Source organism: Varroa destructor, unplaced genomic scaffold (genome assembly GCF_002443255.2).
Source record: "Varroa destructor unplaced genomic scaffold, Vdes_3.0 BEIS01000006.1, whole genome shotgun sequence".
NCBI classification, from domain to species: domain Eukaryota; kingdom Metazoa; phylum Arthropoda; class Arachnida; order Mesostigmata; family Varroidae; genus Varroa; species Varroa destructor.
Window position 1 is genome coordinate 19235280 of NW_019211459.1, and position 24273 is coordinate 19259552.

The window sequence follows — 24273 nt, forward strand, 5'->3', positions numbered from 1 at the left end:
TACCACTGATTCGAGCGATCGCTTGGCTGCTGGAGTTAGGTAGCTGCGTACAGCTGCTGGGAAAAAGATGTCCGGTGAGGGGGGGTAAGGTGGTTGCTTAGAGATATGGAGTGAGAACGTATAGTCGAGAGAGGTGAACTTGGCCGTCCTACCGCAACCTGGCGGAAGACTCTGCGAGAGACGCCGCTAGTCTTAAAGCTACGATAAAGGGTCAAAGCTGTGGGAGCTTGATGTCAAAGCGATTTTTGTTAGGTTTTTTTCTATTTTGACTTTTTTTTTTTGCAGACAGTCGATATTTTTTTCTCTTTTCTGTTCCTGCTGTCGTCGTTGCTGTTTCCCTTCAAGCTTTCCTCTCTGCATGTGCACCTTCATTTGTTCGGTCGTCGTTCCCGCGCCCCTACCTGCTTACCGCCACTTCTAAAACAGAGCAATGGTAGCACTGATCGTAGTGGTGACGACGTGAAATGGGGAAAGCAATTTGACAATGTCGGTAGCATCAATGGCGGTAGCAAAGGAAATAAGTTTTCGCACGACGAGTGAACTTTCCCTATCCTTCTCGTTTTTTTTGCGGTAGCTGGGGATACTGCCACGCGCCAGGTTGCTGACGTCTGCGCCGTTGCGTTGTTTAAGACTGTCATAAGTTGCCAATTGTGGTAAAAGGCCAAACAGCAGCAAACAAACCTAGTAGAAGCAGTGCCTCCTATAGGAATAGCAGCATGGAATAAAACGACAGCAAATGCCCTCTGGGTGAGTCTGAACCAAACCGGACCATCGTTTCGCTTTTGGGTTCTGGTAGCGGTGTCCATGGTCATAGCAGGAAAAAGAAAAAGAAACTTCGTTTTCCAGCCTGTCCTGCCAACTTGTGTTTCTTCTGCAGACTGTCTTGACTACCACTCTCTCTCCATCAATTCATTCCATCAACTCCATCCGTTCATCCGTCTATTATGGAAGCTTTGCCATGACAGGAGGACTACGGCAGCGTAAGTCTTCTACTTTTCCGCTTCGCCCCTTTTCCTCCTGGATAAGGACTGGCCTCGTCGAAATGAAGTAGACAAAAAGACCATCGTTCATTATTCCCACCCGCCCCTTTTCCATGTCCTTTACCTCTCCCCAATCCTCGTCCGTTTTCTACTCCGTCCGAAAAAAGCAAGTCTGGGTTCGAGAAAACTGTTGACGCCCTGCAAATTCAGCGCACTCCCGACCCGTCATACCGAAGACAGGAAATGCCATTCGAGAACGCTCTGCTATCGACAGGAGTCAAGGGTAAGGGTCTATCCGAGGGAGACCACGACGGGAATTGAGTGGTCCGAGGAAAAGGACAACAAGCCATAAGCTGATCTAGCGTTCTGATTGCGGCTGATCTGTCTTCTGTTTTGGCCAGCGTCGGCTTGATTCTACGTCGGTGTGAGTGCTGACTAATATGGACCACGTGAGGTGTCGAAGCGAAGTGATGCGAATTGTATTTCGGCGAAGTGCCAAATCGGTATCACCAATTGCTAGCTATTGCTCAGCATACAAACAAACAGACACCCACATAAAAATATAGCTAGACACAGCTCACACGAGATACGAGTAGCCACTCAGAGCAGACTGGTCTATTCTACACCGCTGGCAGGCGATTGGTAACGTCTTTCACGGACGGAAACAGCCCCTTTGATAGTCGTCTGCTATAATTGCTGCTGATAGCTGATAACACAGCATGGGGGCTAATCCAGCAGCAGAGAAACAGAAAACAGAACAAATATGAGAGCGCTGGAAACAACTAAACTGAATGGCAACAGCGAATTTTCGGTTAAGTATATTTATGTATTTCTTTCAATATACGAGTAACTATAGATAATTCGCATATGGTACCATTATATGAGTCACAAAACAACACAATGCTATAAGGTCCATGATTCCATTAAACATAATGTATTTCTGGTACGGTGGGAATTCGAACTGAGCTATAGAAACTGCGAAAATCTTCGCGCTAGTGGCTAAGATCGCCTGAAAGTTTCTGTTCATCACTCTGGGGCGCTTGGCCGCGTTGATATTTACTAATATCAACTACGAAAACGAAAGCGGTCAGCTGAATCTTGATGTCGTTTTGTTACTTAAAATCCTACCTATTACTTGATTAAAAGGGAAATTTTTTGTGAGTTGTCCGCGGTAAACGTTTAGACGAAACATATTCACGTAATTCCCTAACTTGGTTACGTAAACGGTTACCTTTAAAAAAGCGAAAATTACTATTGCAAGCCACAACTAGCCAGAAGGCGAGAAGTTCGCTTATATAATGTACTTACCGATGTACATTAGCATTACGGAACCGATTTTTCAAAACTTCTCCTACTTAGCGCAAGACTTCTTCTGCAGGGTTATTCAATTTATTTTTCCGTAAATACGGCTCAGACAAGCAAACGTATGCGTAAAAATAAACTAGGAAAAAGCTTCGTGCTAATAGCAGGTGCTGACAGAACTAACGAAGACTTCGAAGATTAAAATGTCATTTACTGGTAAAGTATTTTAGAAGGTATTTGACGGAGATTCTATTTGTTACTACCTAAAAAAATAGATCCTATACAATAGTGTCAATGAGGTATTGTGACAAGTTAGATGATCGGCTTGCGTCGCCTCGAGGCATGAGGCCTTTAACCTTACAAGACATTGTTGTGGTTGATGTTTCCATACTTACAAACAAACAAACTGTAGTCAGAGAAAGAAGTTAAGAGGGATCGACTTGTCTGGTTACATTTAGCGAGTTTTATATAGCGCGAACGCGTTTAATTTAAACCGTCAGCTTCTTATCCTTTTCAATCAGGTCATTAACAGATCACTTCGGCACGCTCAAAGAGTATATTTTTTCGTTCAATGAAGGGCTGATTTCTGCAGACATGTGAAACTGCTCGTCGTCTTACAAGGTAGCAAAACCTAAATGGCCATTCTACAGCAAATACTCAGATCAACTGTCTATTTGTCACGTAGCACCTGGATAGTCCTAACATTCTCACTTCGTTTACCTACAAGCTGAGTTTAACGGGTAATTTTTCTTAAAGGGTCTTCTTCGTGACTCAAGCCATGTGTAGTTACCAACCAGTTTTTACTGCATTAACTTCCTACAGCTCTTGTATACGCGCGCGAGAGGTATTGTCGAACAGTAGAAGCAGTAGCTCGACCCCTGTCTATCCTTAACAATTCTCCTCTATCTATCATACGTCATTCGTTCGGCAGTATCCCTTTAGTATTCTCTTTTTTCCTGTAAACGTCAGTTTTCGCTTTGTTCATGCCTCTTCTCGCCTCCCCTTACTCATCTTTTTTTTTTTTACATGTCTCTCCTGAACTTATTTCTCCCCAGCTGCCTGCCTTCTCACCTATTGCCTTCGACGCTGGTTATACATTTGCCGCATTCATTCTTGTTCTTTCCCGTTTTGACCGGCAGTCCTGTCAGGTCATCGTTAGTCGGCCTCTTGAGCGTCAAAACATTCTGTCCATTTCCTTAACTCTGTCTCTCTCTATTTTCTCTAGCGTGTGCCTCGTTTCACCAACACTTCAAATGCTGCTTTTTTTCTTTTCTTGTCTCCACCTCCCCTTCCCGCCTCTCTCTCGTTCAGACGCTCACGATCTCGCTCACTTGCTTCGTTTTTCTCATCGCCTTAACTCCGCTTTTTCTTTTAGTAGCCTTCAGGTTCCCTCACTAGAATCCTTTGTAGCGCACTTGCGTACGCGAAAAGCGCTCTTCACTGCAACCCCGTAGCCTTCGTTTTTGACTTTTTTTCGCCCGCCATTTCTTGGTTATCGGAGCGCGTACTTCCTTCTCTTCGAACTGCTCGCCGGGCACTCCAGCTTCTAGCTTCGGCGAAGTCGGAGTGAAAGAAGAAAAAATGACATAACGGACGTCTGCGGGGGAAAAGCGAGCTGGGAACTTTAAGGGGACACTTGGCGCTGTACTAACGCAGGACTGGCCCAACAAAGGGGAGCGAGAAAGAGAGAGAGAGAGAGAGAGCGAAGGAAAGCCGTGAAAAAGGACGCGAACGAGTTCTGCTCCCAGAAATGAACACCAAGCACAAATAGTAGTAAATGACAAATAACAACGACGACGATGACGACAATGGCGAACAAACGTTGGGCCGTCTGAGCAGAGCGGCCCGGTACGGCGTCGAGTCGTACGGCCGCATCCGTTCATCCTCTGCCAGCAGCTGCCATCGGCTTGAGACTCTCAGCTCTTTTGAGGCCTTCTTCTCCATTTACAGACAGGGTAGGTGTACCGATTTCTCGCTACGGCCGCCGCTGTGCGGGCCGCCAGAGAAGCAGAAACGCAGTGTGGAAACGCCTAGAATGGGCACCACAGCAAATTTCTGCTTGCACTCAACACAGAAAAGTGTGCAGATTTAGGCGTGCTTGGATGGGAGAAATCGATGGGGGGGGGGGGGGTTAGAATTATCAATTCTAATCTTTCATCGGTTTCAATAGACGATGTAGATATCGTAGTGACGAGACAGATCTAGCAGACACGCCGGGAAGAGCATAGCTGAGGCGCTTGTATAGTACTGAGAACCACAGCAGGCGGGATTCGCGAAAGATAGACGAAGCACAGTAATTACGAACGCGATCACCCACTATGGAAGGAAAAACAGCTATTGTCTTTGTATGGTGCAATGTCAATTAGTAGTCGTATGTGGTCGACGTATCTGAATGAAGCAAGTATATACGTTTTGAATAAAACCCATTTATCGGAGCAAACACTCTCGGTATTAAAAAATTATCGCTATCGTAAATTCGCCATTTGGATTTGACGTGCTACCCATATTGGGTAGCACCTCAAATTCATATATGGTGGTAAGATCTGTCTTTATGGAAACATTTATGTCTTTATGTGTTTATAGAAACAAACACGGTTTGTCAACAAATATTTGTAAGAAACAACTGTTTTTTATTTTATTTTTCATGCTTATTAAATTAAGATTAAATTATTTTAATTAACAAATAACTTAATGAAATTTTTTGTCACATTTTTTTAGGGTCGTCATTGTTCCATTAATCTTAATGAACCTAATTAGCCCTCCGAAGGCCGAAATCGTATGAATTGCAAGGCACCTCTGTCAATGATTTGCATGAACTTTAACACTAATACAAGATCTTAAATAACCAATTAATATCTCTAATTTTGGATCTTTGGACTGTGACGTGGGCATTAACTGCATGCAAATTAAATTGCTCACCATTAGTACAAAAACAGGTACTAGAACTATGGTGACGTATTCTCTCAATAGAATATTATTGGAGTTGCCCTCAGATAATCAACAAATTGGACCATATTTTTTTTACTAAATATCTTTCGAAGCCAGCCAGATCACTAGATCTTCAATAAAACCGTTGCGTAAACGCTTCTTCCTCCCTAGTAAATTCCTGCGCCGCATGCACTACGATGATGTAGATACTTCAGGTCTGTAGTGCATATTTTATTCATACTTAAAAATGTACCGTAAAAGTAAAGTTAATTGTGCACTACTGCGTTTGTAACGGAGCGCAAATCTCCCACGGGATAGATGTCGGCGCTCGACGAAAATTTAGTATCTAGTTCTACTCATAAGTTTTCCAGTTTCCCCGTCACACTAGCTACAAAAAGATCTCTTAAAAACTAGACGCATTTGGCCAAGTCATGCAGGCTGGTGTTCGGGCATTTCCTTGCTTTTTTTGTTAATAGCCCTAAGGTTCTTCTCTATCAACCCCGCTCCATATACTCATGAGCATCTATTGCAATGGACAGTTGAAGTCTTCCGGATCTCATCTTCTCGGATGCTAAGAGAGGCTGTTCCAAAGGCGCGGTCCTCGTTGGGTCGGACGTTCAACCAGATGGCTGCCAATTACTACTGAATAAAAAAAAACTACGAACACTGTTGCTCGTAGACCATCGTCTCGCTTTGGCTGTGCCTCGGACTCATCCTGGATACGAGAGTGGCACCTGGCGCAGAAGACCTTAATATTCCATGACGCTCTTTTCTCAGATATGGCCCTCATTCGGCCACTTACAGAACGTAGCGTACCTAACAGCGGCCAAGTCCATTCATAAACGCCAGCCTACCGCTTACGCAGTAGCAGCCAATGAAGGAGGCCATAGCACACCACTTTATCCGTAGAGGCATCTCCGACATCTAATGACACCTTTCCACTTATACTGCCCAATAGTTTGGCCCTTATGCATCATCAGTTCTCCGTTGGCTGTCCTTTTCAGTATCACTGGGGCAAAAAGGAACTGCCTCATATATATAGGAGGCATAATGACTTTTACTGATTATAATTTATACGTACTTGTCGCAGTGTTTTCGTGGCTTTTGTAGCTGTTTATACATTCTTTTGTAATATTTACCTCTCAAAGTGTAGGGCTAGGCAGATAAAGCGAGTTAAAAAAGTCTTTTGCTGTGCAACACAGTACATACAAATGCGACTTCATGAGGATGCACTATCCTGCTAACCGGCGAAGCGCCCGTTATGAAAATATGTTGTTGAATCGCACCGAGCTTTGCTGTGTCCAGTGGCCTCACTGTGAAACCCCTTCGAAGGATTAAATAGGTTTTTCTGTAAGAATTGATGTCCTGCCAACGAGGTCCTTTAATGCATTTCAGCAAACAGCTAATTTACGTATAGGTTCGATCTGTGCCCTTGTCAGTCAGTTGAGTGAATTCTCTCAAAGGCGACAGCCGACCCTGAGAACAATAACAGCTTCGGTTCTACTAATAAATAACAAAAATGAATAGCAAGATATTTAGTTGACTGAGTGAGTGAGCTGCTTGGGTAATGCGGTCATGAAAATCAATCTTAGGAACAACAATTATACTCTGATCCTTACTTGGTGTTCCAGTAGAACGGTGGCACCATTCAAGAAGAACGAGAAGGTACACCTACCAAGGCATCACGCCAAGGCTTTCACGTCACGCTCATTCACAAAAAGTCTATGTATGGCAGTATATTAGATGATTTGCTTCGTGTTTAACTAACCAGCATAACTTTTTATGGTTTCTAGATTCAACCGTTGTCCGCGTCTGCGTAGACATTTCTTCTTCACCAAATATAATTCGTATACCATATACAAGCACTGCTGCAGGTACATCCCGTTCATAATAGATTGTTCTGTGAATATAGCTCGTACTAGCGCTGGCGAGTTTTTTTGATCACATACAAATTTCGAACTGCGACGCTTCCCCTAACCACATGAGCATTTTTCTCAGCAATTATTCCTATCAGACCAATGAAGACCGTTCTACGCCGATCCTATTTAATCAAATAATTCAATAACGTCCTACCGCTATTCAGTTCAGCCTCTTCTATTTTTTTGGTTCGCTATCGCCGCCACTTCCACCATGGACATCTGCGGTTTCAGCAATTTGAAGGGCCCTTCTGATCATCACAGTCATTACCATTACTATCGTCGCAATCATCATTGCCTTAGTATTTAAACTTTGATATTGTATTGTGCCGGTGACAATGTTGTACTGGTAAAGCTCGACTAATGCTAGCATTATCATGCATCACATCCGGCCAAATCTCATTTGCAGAGACAGGAAACACTCATGTATCAATATACTCGTTTTTTCCTGGTCTCGATTAGCCCCTTTACCACTGCGTTGGGACTAATACCGCTAGCACGACAACGGCACAATACTGCCATAACCAGTCTGACGCCTGCAGTGGAGAAACAAACCAAGGACCCCCCCTCCCCCAGATTTCACATCAATTTGGCGTAATGAAATCATTGGTGGTGGCTGCCTGCTACCAAAAGGCCCGTAGGACACGGTTCAGGCCATGGGCACCTTTTACAGGGTAGCCAATACTTTCGCAGGGTGTGCGTTCTGATGGATGACGGCTGATTGAATCGGCTGGTATCCATCGACAGGAATCGCTTCCTCGCGCCACTGTTATTTTCCCTGCATTGATGGAGAAGTACAGAAACACAACGAAATTGACGTTCGCAGCAGGCTCGGCGACAACGATCGTTTTAATGACGCGTCGAAGGGCGTGATTAGATATTTCCCCAACAAAGCGACAATCTCGAGAACGAACCCAGTAGTCAACCCCACACAGATTTCCCTTCAACCACTTCGACCCCTACCGCCTCTGCAGCTTCGGTTATCAAGGCAAGGAAGAATAAGAAGCATACGGCCGGGGACGTAAGTTACGAAAGATTGTTCGAGCCGGTCGCCATGGCATATGTGTAGCTGTAGTAGTAACGGTAATAGTAATTATGGGCCGCATCGATGGTCTATCTGGCCACCAAAACGGGCTAAGGCTAATCCCGTCCTCCGGTGTTGCGTTCGATACCGTGCGTCTGCCTGTCGATCCATCTGCTTCTTTATTCGGCGGGGCGGACTGAAAGCTGTGAATTCGAGTCTCGCCTAAATCGTACCCCAGATGCCTGCATCGTGCTGAGCGAGTCATTCGTTCAGCGGAGTCTAAGAGGAAAAGCGGGTTCGATTGGGGATAGTATAGAAGGCACGGGCCGTTGAAGGACTGGGCCCATTGGGAGATTGGAGAAAAGAGGCTAATTAAATGTCAAATGAGACCGAACAAGAGAAAAACCGGTGAACCAGGACTGTCGCGACGGCGGCGGCAGCGCCGTAGCTGATTGCGTAGAAATGGACCGGTTCCGTTCTTGGACATCTCGCTTGTTGTGCGCATGTCGTTCACTTCGGAGCTCACTGAGCTACCAGCTTCGATCTCGGTCGAAGCCGACTGATGTGGCTGCTGCCGCCGCCGCTAGTTCAGTGGTAGGTCTCAGTGGGACGCGATTTGATTACAAATGGCTCTCTTGAGGAGGAACTTCTTCGCGAAGGGAGCTCTATTGAGGAGTAACGGTTGATACGAACAAGTGGCTGGTGGAAGTTGGGTTATGAAAAGGAAAGGAAAGAGGAAAGAACTTCGCAAAAAAATAAGAGGAAAAAGTTGGGGATAACGAACCGGGAACAACTGGCAATTTGAAATAGCAGGCCTTCCGCAACAGCAGCAAGAGTTTGAAGGGTCGGAAACCACTGAGATGGCAGGCGTCCCGCAACAGCAACAAGAGTTTGAAGGGTCGAAAGTCACGGGGACGGCGTGGGGGAAGGCGATCTTCTAGGTTTTCCTTTTTCTTTCATTTTCTCTTAGTAATGACGTCGACGCCAAACCAATCAGCTTGCTCAGCCGATGTACCTACTGCATCGAACGCCCGCGTAACGAAGCATCGATACTGTAGTCACGTGCTATTCAGCGTACGCTGTAGCTGAAAATGTATTAGACTTAATCCACGGCGTTAGTTATTGATTTACATCGTTTAGATACCTAATTGCTCATGATCGTGATGTTAGGAAAAAAAGAGATGGCATATAACGCATATACTAGCGTTGCTTGAAAGTCGAAATCGCAACTTCTATAATTAATCGATGATATGATTATTACTATTATTCTCAGTTAATGATATATAATTAAACCGACTCAAATGGTAAATTTTATTGCAAAGCTACTCGGAACTTCATATCAGAGTAGGTCAGTACACCGAGCCTCAGGAATAGCACTTAGCTGGACGCTTGTGCTTCACCGTATGCAACACTTATTTAGCTTTTGTCCAATCATAACGTTTCATAATTAGACGTGAAGGTGCAGCTTAAGGTGTGATTTGTCATCATTTACTGTGTTATTTGTTGCGTCTTGCCACATCTGTGCTTACACTATAAGCATACGTTATTCGTGACTATCGGCACTCCATCCTATGGAATGTACTAGCGAAAATTTACATAGTTAATCAGATCACATCGTAGTCGGTTTTGTCCGCTCTAATAAATGGCACTTAAACGGAAGCGTTCCTTCTTCTTAGAGTTTCCACTGCTTTTGGGGCAGGTCTGTCGTGTGCGTACGTGACGGCTCGTTCTTCTACTTTGTCTTCTGCTCAAGGCTCAGTCCCTGTGCCTCTAAGCAATGTCCGGGGTGATGTTGGGCGTGTCCTTTTTAATAAGGATCCAGAGCGGCAGCGCCAAGCTAAACTAAATAAACGAAACCTAGTATCCGCTACGCTAATAGTAACTGTCGTTATCTGTTTCTTAATTAAAGCAATGCCACTCGTAGTTTGGTTCTTACTCAAAACGAAGACGTTTCAAACAGACTAGACCCTGCCTGAGCAGGATTCGTCGCCTGCCTTGGTGTCCCACTTCAACAGTCCTGAAGCCAATGGAACGACTACCGGATGCCTCTGTATGGGTTTCCCTCTTCTCAGCTTGAATGGGGTTTGTTCAAGTACTCGAATAAAAAACAACGTACCACTAAGGCTCTAAGAAAAAGCGCCTTCTGCATTCTGAGCCAGTAGCTCTTGGCTGCAGACTATTAACAAGCTTTCTTTCTATAAGCCTCTAAAGAGAAGTGGTTCTGGAGTTACAGTCTACTGCTTTTCCCGACGCAGAGGTTTTTTTGACATCTCTAAGACCCTTGTTCATCTTCTACTTAAGCTGTGGTGCCAGTGTATTATACATTATAAAGCGCAAGAAATTACTGACCTTCTATACATTCTGGCTGACAAATGATATATTTCCACTTTAACGTTACTTCGTAGTCGGCCTTTCTATAATCAGCCTGAAAACTAAAACGCTTTGCTTCTTTGTTGAAAAGTTCAAAAAAGATAATGTTTTGCTTCTTTGAATAGAAGGTCTCGTGCGAACAAGTCTATTATATGCAACCGATTCCACCTAATGAGAGTGCAATTTGTATGATTACAACGTCAACAGGTCGTTCTGGACAGTAAGTAAACTCTATTCATTGTTGATAGTGGTGTTGCAGTGCGTTTCACAGTGGCGCTATTAAGTCTTTACTTACACGCATGTGATCAGATATCGTCAGCAGCATCTATATTCTGTCGTTGCAACGACGAATAAAGGAAGATCTTTAAGGTTATGCACCGACACTAATTAGCCCTAGACGATGCCTTTTAACATCTCGACACCGCATTGTCCTATTTGAAGTCTCTAGGCTATGCGTTGACAGCCAATGTCGTCTCTTTCTTACGTCCTTCGTAAGATTCACCAGCCGCTAACCCAGAGTTTGCACGCGAGCTAGGACGAGCTGAGGACAGCTAGTCCTTCATCTTTTTCGCGAAACGAATCTTTCTTGAAAGTTCTCTGAACGACTTGAAAGGCGGGCGTCTTTTTCCTCTTAATGCTTAGTTTCCTCTTCACTGTTCTTCTGATTTAGCCCCATCTTTTTTTCTGCCTCCTTTATGTCCTGTCCTCCTGTGTAAGTTGGCGTGCTTTTTCCCGCGCACGCGCACATCCATCCAGTCAGAACATAAGGAAAAGAAAGGGGAATGCTTTTTATTCCTGCAGCAGAGATACCCAAAGTCCCAGTTCCGCGATTGGCCACAAGATGAGTCGTCGTCCAGCGCGCGATTGCCCAAAAGAGGATATCCTTTCTGCGGCTCTTCCCGCTTATCAGCCGCCCACCGACTTCATCCCACTTCAGGCGCCGATCCGCTCGTCGCTGACGAGGATTTTCGTCGTTTAATAGTTCGAAGCCTCACTTATTCACAATGGCCCAGAGGCGCGGTAGGGCAGTGGCAACGACAACAACAGCCTTACTAGTTTGTGGTTCTTACCCGCCGCCTACGTCGGTAGCCCCACAGACCCATCTGAGGAACCCGTTGGCGCTTAGCACACTTGAGCAGACGACTGAACCGCTCGGACGACAACCAAGAGGAAAAAGGAAAATAGAGAAGAGGCGGAAAAGGATCAAAATGACCGCATCACCGACACTGGATGGGCTGCCAACTGAACTTGATTGGACTGAGAACAAAGGAAACATCGGGACGACCGAAAAAAGAAGCCAGTGAAAACGGTACGCCCGTTTATGCAGCCTGCGGTTAAGACACCAGGAGCATTAACTGCACGCTCGCCGGACATTGTTGCTGCAAAAATAATAAAGCAAATCATTTGATTAGGATCTTGTGTACGTGCGTGCGTCCCTGAACATCAATTATGTATTAGCCTTGAAAGGGTTCGGGTCAACTGTATGTACGTTATTTTAGATTTAGCTAGGCATAAAATGCCATTTGTTGCTTAGGAACATTTTTCTTAAATGTTTTTTAAACAACATAGGGTAAGATAAAATTCTTTAGATTGAAATACACTTAGACGATTTCTTTTATATAATAGTGCGTCAAATAATCTGTGTAGGTAGCAGGTTGAAACGTCTCTATGAAAGTTTTCAGGTAATCGAACAAATCCGTTACTGTCCTCATTTTGTACTGCTGGCTTGGCCTGTTAACCGGCAGAAGTGCTGTTTCAAGTCACGGGTTGTGTTTTTTTTGTGTACGCATGTGTAAAGTTTATATTGATTACATTGGTTGTGTATCGCATGGGCCCGTTGCCGGTTACTATTAACGACGAAAGATATGCCTTTTTTCAAGCGAAAACGCATTTATGTGCGTACGTGTGTGTGTGTATGTATGTGTATGTATGTATGTACGTATGTACACGTATCTCGTGGTATTCATAGTAGCATTTCGAAATTACAACGCTATCTCTTTTTTTTACAATCATCCATTTCGAGCCATAAGTAGAAGAGTAAAATGGTCTTATGTATTTTATAGAGCGGCAACGTTGTTAATTATATTCGTCACGAAAATGCAAAGTTGTCTATGGCGGCAGCAGTAGCGGCGCCAGCCTTCGTCACGCTGCAGACAATTTGCCCCGCTTCGCTCCAGTGGGCTCTTATGCATCGTGACAAATGGCCACGGCAGTGCCCGACGATAGTAAGTGACGTAAAAACGTACGTTGGGATGGTCGTTAACATGCCACACCAATATCGGTCAGGTTACAACAGCGATACGCTAAAGATCAATTTCAAACTGTTGACTGCCTGGCGGCTTTATGCCGTCCTTTAATCATCGGGACAATTAAAAGAGTGAACTAGTTCTGCATACGTAGAGCAGAGCCTTCCGTTTCATGTATGAAAATAGGGCTCTAGTCAATCTTACTCTCGATAATGAGAGAAAATAGATAATCGGCCAAACACACACACACACAATGAACACCTCTTAGATAAAATAGTATATAGAAAAATAGGTGAAAATAAAGAGTGGCTGCTACAGCGCTTTTTTTAATTTACCCGAAATACTTGGATCATGATATAAAGTGGTACGAGATTCTTCTGTTAACGAGAGAGTTCGATACTGCCGTCAGCTGACTTGTTTTACGTTGCTAGTTAGACCTATACCTGGCCCTGAGATCAGGCCACGATAGCTTTTGTGCCAGGAAGTATATATAGAGTGAATTCGATTAAGTGGCGTCCGTATTAAACGTAATGTTGCGGTTTAATATAAACAGCTTCTTTTTTTTTTTTATATCTGCTCGATAGGCTTGATGAAAGACTGCGTTAGAAAGCGACTATTAGAATTAGTCCTCATTAAGAAAGATAAGGTATTATTACTAAGGTTAATAGCTACTTTTCTGATAACTGTACTATTTCATAGATAAATTGGAGAAAACCCCCCGGGAAAATTGAGCAAGATCTACTACGGTTAAATTCTTGACATGGCTAAGCCTTTGATGCTATACCCAGAAATAGGTGAGTTCGAGGCTTTGTTCACATAATACAAATAGGTATAAATGTCAATAACTAAATGCTTATAAATAGAAAAAACGTCGGCCTAAATTGAACCACTTAATTGTAAACCTCTGCAGACGATACTGCTGGAATTGGCAAAGTGAAGACTCGATAACATAAGTTGTCGTGAAAATAGTACACTATTATAGAACTGTGATAGGTGTATTTATAGATTTTGGAGTAGTTTGAATTATGTGTCGACCAGAATGAAAGAGCGCTTCAATCCTGCGCAAATCGTTCAGACTACGTACCTGGAACGCGGTTGGGAACCGCAACCCCTGTTGTTGCGTCTAAAACGTTCATGATAATGAGTCATTACAATTACTTTTAGTTTGAAGTTATACTAGTAATTCTACTTGATTTCAATAAGTTTTTACAACACGTATTCTTCATGGTGATTCGCGCATATAATAGAATTACGTAGACGGTTTTTTTTATCATGAAAATTAAAGTGTTAAAAAAAGCGGGTGAATACGTCAGACCGACACCGAGCAAAGGTGTTAGTATCTTAACTTTGACTATATTCTGAAATAGTTATTAAGTTAGTCCGCTTGTCACACTATTAATAAGAACACCAAATTGTAACGATCTCCTATGCCATGTCTATATGCTATATTTACGAGCGTGATTTAAACAGTTTCAAAATATACGTCCAGTATCTCCAATTTTGCAACGTAGCTAGGTAATATCAAGCGTATGTTGGCAACGAACGAAGTGAATATTGTCGTTCTAATCAGTACGTTTTCCCTCCCATTAGGATTTCTTAAAAAGTCAATCATGAAGTATAATTGGTAAAGGATGCCAGAAAAGAGGTTAACGTATACCCGAGAAGCTTCGTAAATATCTCCGAAAATCGTAACCATGCAATCGATACGGACGTACCCTTTATTTGTAAAAACGTTGCTGTCAAAGACGTTTATTTAATTAGTAAACTATGATTTTCTATTAGGAATTACGTGCCAACTGTAATGATTGCTATGTTCCACCGCTAAGTACACGGCTGATTTTTTTTTTTTTTTTTTTTTACTAAGATAAAGACAGCCGTTCATTGGTGAAAATTAGTTTGAGTACATGGCTGGGGAAACAGAGGGGAGTATGATATGCAGAACTCAATTCATTTTGAGCAAATCAATGCAGGCCCCATGATTGAATATACTATGTCGTGCCCAGGGGAAAACCGATATTTTGGGGCGCTAACTGCTGTTCTCATAGCTGTATTCTTATAAGCAGTACGTATATCCAAAGAACAGATAGGTGAAGCAAACGCAGTTGAATCTCGTAAGACAAACGCAAGTCACAAAAGTGGATAAAAACGAAGCAGTGTGAAGTGCAAGCTTGCTCTCTGCAATTTGTTTCAATGTTTCCGTAGTGCTTGCGGTTGATGGATGTTTCCGCAACTACTATTCACCCATCCATATAGCTTGACACTGGAATGAATGACCTTGTTTCCCTTTCGATACTAAGGCTGCGTATCATAAGTCTGCGGAAACCGAGAATCATCAAAGCAGCCTTTGTTCCTTTGCCCCTACATTGCCTTTATACACCTTATCTATGGCCTTTGTTTGTTACACGTCATAGAAACAAACCATCTAGCGGTGACGTTTGCACTCGAAAATCACACAAATCACGGTGTTCAACGGCCGTCGAGGCGTCGCTACTACTGTCAGTTGTTGCTTGACGTAGACGGCCCCGGCTCGGTTTGTCTTTCTAAATATGACTTAATCGTAGATCAGCTTGCGTTTTCCCTCTAGATTCTTGTTACACCCCCCTTCCGCCTCCCCCTAGATTCGGATCATTTGCCTCGTCGTGCGTCGGTCCGCTTCTTTCCTTTGTGACTTTATCGCACCCTATGTATCTCAATACACATTATCCAATATAAGTGGAACCGTGTTAGATCCACTCGTTTCTTCAACATCCTTCGCTTTCACCGATCTGCGGCTTGTTCCGCCATGTTTCTCCCTTCGGTGTAGCCATCAACGTCATAAAAATAAGGCACAAAGCCGGCCCCTTCGGCTGCCGTTCGTCACTAATTCCAGGCTCCTGCAAGGCCTGAAAAGCCTTCCGTTGCTCAACGCTTTTATCCGAGTCGGCCTGGTATCTATCGGTCGTCACCACCACAGCCTACGTAGAGGCCTGAGAGTCGAGCCTATCTTTACTGCGCGCTGTTTCTGTCGACAGCAAAACAAAAAACTGGTTCAAGTGCTCGTCGACAACAGTGACATAGCTAGCAACGACACCATTGGCATTGAGACTGGCGGTACAGCGAGCAGTAGGATCGAAACAAGGCTGCTGTCTAAAAAAAAAGCCGTGTTGAAAATTGCTGACAAATCTCAAGTTGCTGTTAACAATGGAATCGTGCAAAGGTTATGTCGTGCTACGTTTTTGGGGTTATATTTAGGTGAGCCGTGATCGGCACACATAATTCAGAGCCCCCCGACCTTAACGTCCGGTTGGCTTTATTCTCGTCCGGTTTCATTTGAATTGTACGTGAGCGTCTCGACCAGTCAACCAACCGTATGCGGAACAAAGAGTAGCCTGTAAGAGGTCTGAACAAAGATGTCGTGCTCGAGTCCAGCACAAAAAGCGTCGTCCTGTCAAGCTGTGCCAAGGTTTTTTGTTAGTGCGCTACTTGGAATAGGTTTCACTGCCTGCCGTATGTGTAGAAACTCTTTTAGTTGACTAGGCAGACAAGCCATAGCAGACAACCAACGAGTACTTCGGACAGATGTAGTAATGTGCATGTTGCACTAGAGCTAATGGGCAACAGCTGTTTGCCCTCAACGGTTGATGCCATCACACGGTGTCGGCGCTACCTCTGCTCGCCAACTCTGATAAATGTATCGAAGCGCTTTGTTTCTGTTTTTGTGCCAATGTAAGCGCTGGCTGGCGAACAAATTTTGATATTTATGACATAGTTAGATGGCGCCGTTTGTTGACGGTATCCATGGGACGAGAACTAATAAACCGAACGTGTACGTACGAACGCAGCGGAAGGCATGACTTTCTCAGTAACTACATCTTGCAGGACATAATGAGTACGAAGCGTTCAATATAGTAATATACAAAAAGATGTTTCGTGATGGAAGGACTAACGCTCTAAATAACTTCTGGCTATTATTCGATGCTATGGGAACTTCTTGTAGGTCGTGTTCTATATCGAAGAACGAAGTATTGCCTACAAGAGTACGCGGAGCGCATCTACATAAGTTAAAAAATAACTAAGCCTTAGAGAAACCTATGTACATATAAGAGCTGGTGATAATTAGCTGGTGTCTTCTAGCACAAGTGAACTTTGGCCGGCAGCACTGGCGTTTTATAGGCAAAAGAAAGCAATGAATGATGTTTTCTTCCGATGGCGCTCCTATCGTTTACGAAATTGCTTTCCTCACCCGACAGAGACGGTCCTTCATACGACAGGCAATCATGAACCCTTGATGCCGATGAAACTATTCCTCCATTATTGACAGGGGGCAACGGCAACGTCCGCGGATTTCCGGCTTTGGAAATTCGGGCGCGCTTTGGGTTTGGCATAAACGCCATATCTATTTTCAAAAATACTGTGATTGGGTAGAGCCGCTAGTTAACTCTAAAATGAGCGACTTTTGTTCACTCTGATAATTTTGACAAAATTTCCTGTTATATATAAGGTTATCCTGTGGATCACTGTTACTGTTTAGCTGCTTAAACGCTATCCCGTTATGGGGCGCCAACTAGGAACTACAACGATGCAGATAACTAACTACAGCTCTAGCTTTATTATTGTGCTGCTTAAGGGAAACCTATAAGGACGGCTGTTTTATGAGGTTCAGACAGGTGTTTTCTTGCTATTCGCCTAGGTCATTCAACAATTGAACAACTCCTTCTTACAGGTTTTTCGTCTTTGGTAACGTCTCTTGGTCTAGAACTGGATCCGGTGGAGCGGTAAGCAGCCATGTTTCCGCTTTTTTTGTCTAGGCTTTTGATGGGCGTTGTTCGTAAGTGTGCAGAGTTAGCATGGAATTGGTAACAGCAACGTGGTGTGGGCTTTTGAAAGGTGTAGGTTTTGGACAGTACAGGGCTTTTGAAAACTGAAAAACCCATGTTCGCCACCGAGTGCGAACCTAATTTGCTACTTAAGCCAAACAAATAGTTCAAGTATAGAAGCAGACGCAGGCAGACATGCGCGGAAAAGGGGAAAAAACTTCAAATCATTTCTAAAACGTTCGCGCTAGCTAGCTAGCTAGCCGGTAGAGCGAAAGGCGAAAAGACGACGCATCTACCGGCTGTTAAGACAGCTGTTGAAAAATGGTAAAAATCGTTAAAATTAAACAATTTTCGCACCCACCATGCGCGAGTACTACTTAGTTGGCAAATGACTTAGCCGTCATACGTAATCACTAAAAGATAACTTCACTTTATTTGTTTGAGAAAAAAAATTAGCTAGATTTGTCATCATTACAATTATTGATATTGTCTTTGTCGATATCATCGACCGTTCGTTCGACCGCCGGTGTGGTACGACCTCAGAGACCTTACGTAAACGTTCGAGATTCGATTGTGGAAACGGGTTCGTTCGCACTGATAACAAATGCTGATTGGATCATTTGGATTGTTACATAACAACGCGTCATCTGTTCAGAATGATCAGAGAAGTCAGACCAAGAATTTTGTCTATCGCGGACTTATACACCACAAAATGCCATATCGCGTTAGGCATGACTTGTCGCGTGCTTTATTTCCGAGGGTAGACAAGCTTTAATATTTCCTCTAATAGTATTTAGCGTTTTCCTTTTTCCTAAATAACCAGAAGAAGAAGAAGAAGAAGAAGAAACCAGGTTTTCAAGAATAACCAGAAAAGCCGAAGCTGATTGTTGTTTTATTAGCCAGTGCGCTTCTATCCCCAGAGGTTTTTGTGTCTGTTTCTGGTCAGTAAATAAATGGGGATAAATAAAAAAATAATAAAATAAATCGGTTATTCGCTTTATTTATATAATATCCTCTGTTTTCAGGCCGAACACGTTAATTCTAGTGGAATTAGCAATATACAGGTTCGCAAAAGACGTTTGTGCTGATAATGCAGTGTGGTTCAGAGCGGAAATGACTGACCAGTTGGTCATCAGATGGGCATCTATTGACAACAGTTAGATAGTTTAATACAGACAGGATGAATCCGTCCAGTTTTGCACGTAACACGAATGCTCCTGCATCTATGGGAATACCTGTTTCTACGTTTTGCTGTACATGCAGGGCTGAGTAGTCCGCTTCTTTCTAGAATACTCAGTTTCACAAACAGGGTCCGCAATGGCATTATCCTGCAGGCGTCTGTTCAGACGAAAGAAAATTATAATTTCCTCCCGTGCGTATGAATCTTCTTTCTATCGTCTGCGCCGCGTTCAGTGCTTCCTGTGATCAGAATGCTGCGTCGGCTTAGAAGTACTCATTCGCGGGACTTGTATTCGGTACTTCTACTCTCGAAGGTGTTAAAGAAAGTAAGACAGATTGCGGATGATAGCGCAGGTTTCGGTGAGCCAACCAGACAAGTAGTACTGTGTCCTTTTGTTGGGATTCGTCCTATCCCTATAGAAAAATGGCAAGACTCGGCAGCCCCAGCCAGGGGCTGCAACCCCTGATTTGCTAACGGGTTTTATATGCTCTTTATACAGCTAGACAATACCTACTCGCGATCATGAGTAGATGCTGTTTAGCTATTTAGCTTTTCATATTTAAGTCAATGTTTTATCTATTTAACTTATCCTGCTGCGAGAGTTCATAAAGAGCTTTGGACATATTTCCAGTAAATCACAGTAGTTGATTATTATAGCGATTTTAAAACAAGTCAACTTGTTTCATTAAAGATAACAACACAGGGATGGACTGACCGATTTAACTCAATTTTAAACCTGCCAGCATACTCAACTCCGTTCTTCAAAATCCATATTCCAAAAAAAAAAAAAACAAATCTCAGGAATAATTTGTAAAGGAAAATTATTCGGTACGCTGTCGAAATACCACTACTCTAATTGTAGGCCTTAGTTCGCCTGCTGGGAAATCCTCTTCAGCATTCTTCAACGCTGACCTTTCAGTCAGTTTATAAAATAAATTTTCCAGAAGCTCCTTAGGGTGTATAGTTCCCACAGCCTTTGTAGACGATGGTGGGTTCGCAATGATTTATCTTCCGTCGCGGTTTCCGCAATCGGCGTGACGCGGCCCCGATTCGTGAATCATATTTCTATAAGAAACTTTTAATCAATTTAAATTTAACATTGTTCACAATGTATTTGAAATATCCAACGTTAATTTGGTCTAAGAAGAACCCAAGGATAATGACGATCTCCAACGTTTGGTTACGGGCCTTCATTTTTGCAGTTAAAACGTCGCCTAACCTTATTTTGTTAATCATATAAGGATAAGTATTTGGTCAACTAATTCACCTTTACAATGTAACCGCACTTCAGTATGCTTTTTTTTTTTTAGTATTTTTTTATCTAGTTTAATACAATAGAAAAGGTAGAATTATATCCAGTGAGGCTAGTTATGAAGGTTTTGGCCAGTTTCGGCAAAGCATCGAATTCTTACATTTTGCGAAATGTTTTGTTTTTGTTAAAAGTTCCTGCAAACGATTGAATAAAACGAAAATTTCCTAAGCGGTGTTTATTTTATGCTCGTTTTTCCTGTCCGGTACAACTCTTCCAACTTTACCAGATGCGTAATACTTAATCGTTGGAAAGGCGTAAGTTATACCTACAGCTCATTCTCTATATAACACTATTTGAGTAAGTTGTAACAGGTGTAATTATTTCGAGCATAGCGTGTCAACGGAATCGACTGAAAAACAGTGCTTCATAATGTACGACTCACTTATCCTAATGCACCGTCACATTTGACCAATGTAAAGACAACGGCTTCAACTTCTAGGATATATCTGCTACTATTCAAGGGAATGTTAAAAAAAAACACATTCAGGATATACTTTGAAGTTATACCTACGGAAGCTATTCATCTCCAAATAGGTCATGCTGTTTGTCAAGAACCAAGGCTATCTCACTGCTTTGATGCCGTCGCTATATTCGATAAGGTACATAAGTCCTTTCCTTCGGGTAGTTCATAGTCTAGCCCTTTATTCCAATTTATGTTGGGATGCTATCCGCATCCTAATCCTACAGGATCTGTCAGATCGAGTTGATATAAAAAAGGCACAGGCCCTGAGCTCAAAAGCAGCGTTTTTTCACCTGTCAGATATTATTGCCTGCAAGAAACTTGCTTAGAGGATTGCCTGAGCAGCGGTTTCTGTCAGGAGCGATTTTTTTCTTTTCAAAACATCCCTTTTGGTCAACGTGGTCCCTGCTACTGACTCTGAGGCTTATGAAAAGCGAAAAATGGGGCTACAAAAACGAAGCAAGCGAGTATTTTCTTCGCCAGCTCAAAAGAGAGGTAGCGGAGGATAGAGAAAGTAAAACATCTGAAGATAGAGACAAGGTTAGAAGCAGTCACCATGCGACCTAGGAGTTGGTCTAGGAACCATCTGAAGACCTCAACACAAACAAACGAAATAACACTGAAAAGAAAGAGCCGTTGACAGCAATCATGACAGCAACGCCAGCGCTACCCGTTTCCATACCGGTCTGCTTACTTTTGCTCCCGCTGTAACGGCCAAAAGGCCCCATTGTAACTTTCGGCAAACCAACTAGCCTAGGAACGACTGAACGCTCCTATTGCGCTTGAACCTCCAATTTCAGTTCCTACTACTCCACTCGGGGTGCTTGTTTCCCCCGTTGGCAAGGAGACCTTCTTTTCGTTTGATCGCCCACTAGAGCCCCCATAATGGCGCTAGAGTGTCCCCTTCAATAACCCGTCGAGTACAATTGCCGCGATCTGTACGCACCGTCGGAGGCCGTCCTATAGCAAATAGAGCTCGGCTCGTCTACGAACAATGAAAAAGGGCAGAGAGGCGAGTTTACCTAGAAAAAAAAGAATAACCCACAAAGGAGTTCCTCAGAAAGATTGAACATCTGCTGCCACTACTATCCCGAGGACGCTCTAGTAACCAACAACCAAGAAAAAGTGGAAGCCTCATAGATGATTGCGTAAAAGAAAATAAAGTAGAAAGCATGTCAAGGAGAGAACAAAGCTTGCCGTCGTCAAGTCGAATGTGCCACCGGAACCACTTTTTTTCTCAGTTCGCCCCTCCCTGCCAAAGGAAACGACCAAAGTCTCCAGACTCAAAGCTCCTCCGCCCTCATCCGGCTTTGCTTAATAACCCCTATTTTACACCAGTTTTTTTGCCCGACCCGCAGCGGACATGTGGGTACGTCTACGCTGCGCTGTCAAAGCCAGCAACGCACGATAGACGCGCGAGCAAACCGACAGTTTAAACGGTTTACCTGCACTAACAAAGTTCTACTGTAACTCTTATTAAAGCACTACTCCGCAGAATAGTTGTCTCGTGATGGTCGAAAAATCACTGCCAATAGTTTGCCACTGACTTGGTTCTGGCACAAGTGTGACTCTGACAACCACGACTACTAGAGAATACCATTGCTCATTTCGGTACAAACGCGGCCAGCGGTATGGATACAGGAAGTGGCGACAGTAGCGGCGGGGGCCACAGCGGGCGCAATGGCGACGACATAACAAGCAGCAATAACATCAATAGCAAAAGAAAAACGACCAGGCAAAGCAGTTTCTGAAAATACCGCAGTACGTATTTACCGAGTAATCTACTTGTTCTCGTCCCTTGCCAACATCCGATGGACAATTTTGCAATCCAGCACTATCTATCTCTGCCGCATATATAGGTCTAGAGTGCCGCAGACGCTGACTATTGAAGCATGGCTACCGCTACTCTACTTCGATGGGCATGTTACAACGGAAGCAGACATTGGCTGCACGGAAGAGACAGATACATCTTTGTCGCCAAATTACTTGTCCGTATGTGCGTGAAGATCATAGAGACATAGTACAAGATAGTTCCGTCCCTTTGAATTGTTAAGATAGTCAGAAAAAGTACAAAATGCTAGACAGTGAATGAAGTAGGGATCGGAGCCGCCGGTGGTAGCTGATGTCCCGCAGAAACGGTACAAGCAGAGGAAGGTCAGACCCCCATTGGCCTCGTTCTCACTTCTGTTGTATCCTTTGTCTGCTAAACCGAATGGATGAGTCGATGTACGCCTGCAGTGCCAACATGTGTCTATGCTGTGTCGACAGAATTCACTATACGCAATCTCAGATAGAGACCAGGTTATAATCGTTCATCATCGAAGTGCCGCTTGCGATAACGAAGAGGGCGAAAATGACAGGTTTATCTATCTATAGCTCTGCTAACGGCAGCCACTGAGTAGTCTAGGATATTAGGACAGCTGGGTGTAGTGTCCCAAGTGGACGAGCGCTGACTTTATATGAATAATGATGGAATCGTTTCAGGGGAACCAGGGAGAGAAATTTATAGCTTTTGTAATAGGAAAATAAGGGAGTTCGTTGCACAGCATCGAAGCCAAGAGCCACAAAGCTTTCCGAAAAAACAGTGTTATTCCTTTTCGCCGGTAGTTTTGCTTCACTCGCTTGCAGTGGTGATACTAACAACTGCCCTTGGATCGATGGATTTCGTAGATAAGTCTGTAACGTAGCCAACTTGTGGGGCATCGCTTTGCGCATTATTTTGCCGCTGATTTCATATGTGGGTCGCACGATACCCACCATTCCACCAGCGTGCACTGTCCCCTTATAGTTGGCATTCGTACAACTACCCTTTGCGCAGTGCGAGGTATGAAATATTCTTTGAATTTTACGACAGCAATCAGAAGGCCCCCAATTGAACGACTTTAAAGTTAACGAGGGAAACAGTTGATCAGTAAAGCTCCGTTTCTGTGTTAATGGTTATCCTTAAGGAGGACAGAACTTATTATTTAGCTATAATAAATTTTGTTACAGTACGGTCCATTATGACAGGGGTTCAGAAAAGAAGCTCCATTCTATGTATATGTTTGTAATGACACACGCAGTGTTCGAGGAGGGATCGGAACATGAAGCGGGTGGTCAATAGATGCTCAGCTAAATCTATGGAAAGCATGCTACACATAACGAACGTATCAATAGGTAACTGCGTAACGAATCTGTCTACGGTTGCTTATGGTGAGTACTGAATGCCTGAAGGACATTAGTAGCTGTGGAACGTCCATGTTGTTTATATGTGAGCACAAGTCTACAGCAGGCTAAGGACGAAGCCGAATGAGGTAGAAGTCTTACCATTAGGGCAGTTTTGATTTGTGTGTACAGCAGTCTCAATAAGCTGTTTTTTCCGGTTTCTGCGAAATAGTCCCGCGCAGACCCTTTACCCTGTACACAAGCTGGATCCATTGGAAGGATCCGGCACGTAACGTTACATACACGAGTGTCTATATACGAAAGGGTTCTTTTACTTTTGATTGAGCTTGTAGCATTTGACCAGCGGTTCTTGATAAGTCGACCATGTTGGCCATTGCCAAGTCTTAGTTCCATTTGTTCTCTTTATAACTCTAGCAATACGACTACTACTAGACGCTGCTGTTAAAAAAAAACAGATGGGCCTTTATAATCTGAGCCTCGGCCATACTCCCGCCTCGATATCCATTCCGTCAGAGGAGGCGTGCAGGAAACGGAGACCAGCTGTTGACCCCTGATCCCTCCTGCTCACTGACCCTGAACAGGCGGCGGTGAAAC

At 43.6% G+C, this 24273-nt stretch overlaps 1 protein-coding gene and 1 long non-coding RNA gene across 11 annotated transcripts in view; one reads left to right on the forward strand and one right to left on the reverse strand.

The window, feature by feature from the left end:
• LOC111253150 (uncharacterized) overlaps positions 1 to 24273 on the reverse strand; it is a 73104-nt gene that overhangs the window by 31659 nt on the left and 17172 nt on the right. The window lies entirely within an intron of this gene.
• The window catches only part of LOC111253151 (uncharacterized), a 65979-nt gene that overhangs the window by 12401 nt on the left and 29305 nt on the right, over positions 1 to 24273 (forward strand). Inside the window, exon 3 of the long non-coding RNA XR_015330636.1 lies at positions 13466 to 13560. This is a non-coding gene — a long non-coding RNA (uncharacterized LOC111253151). The remainder of the gene's footprint in view (positions 1 to 13465; positions 13561 to 24273) is intronic.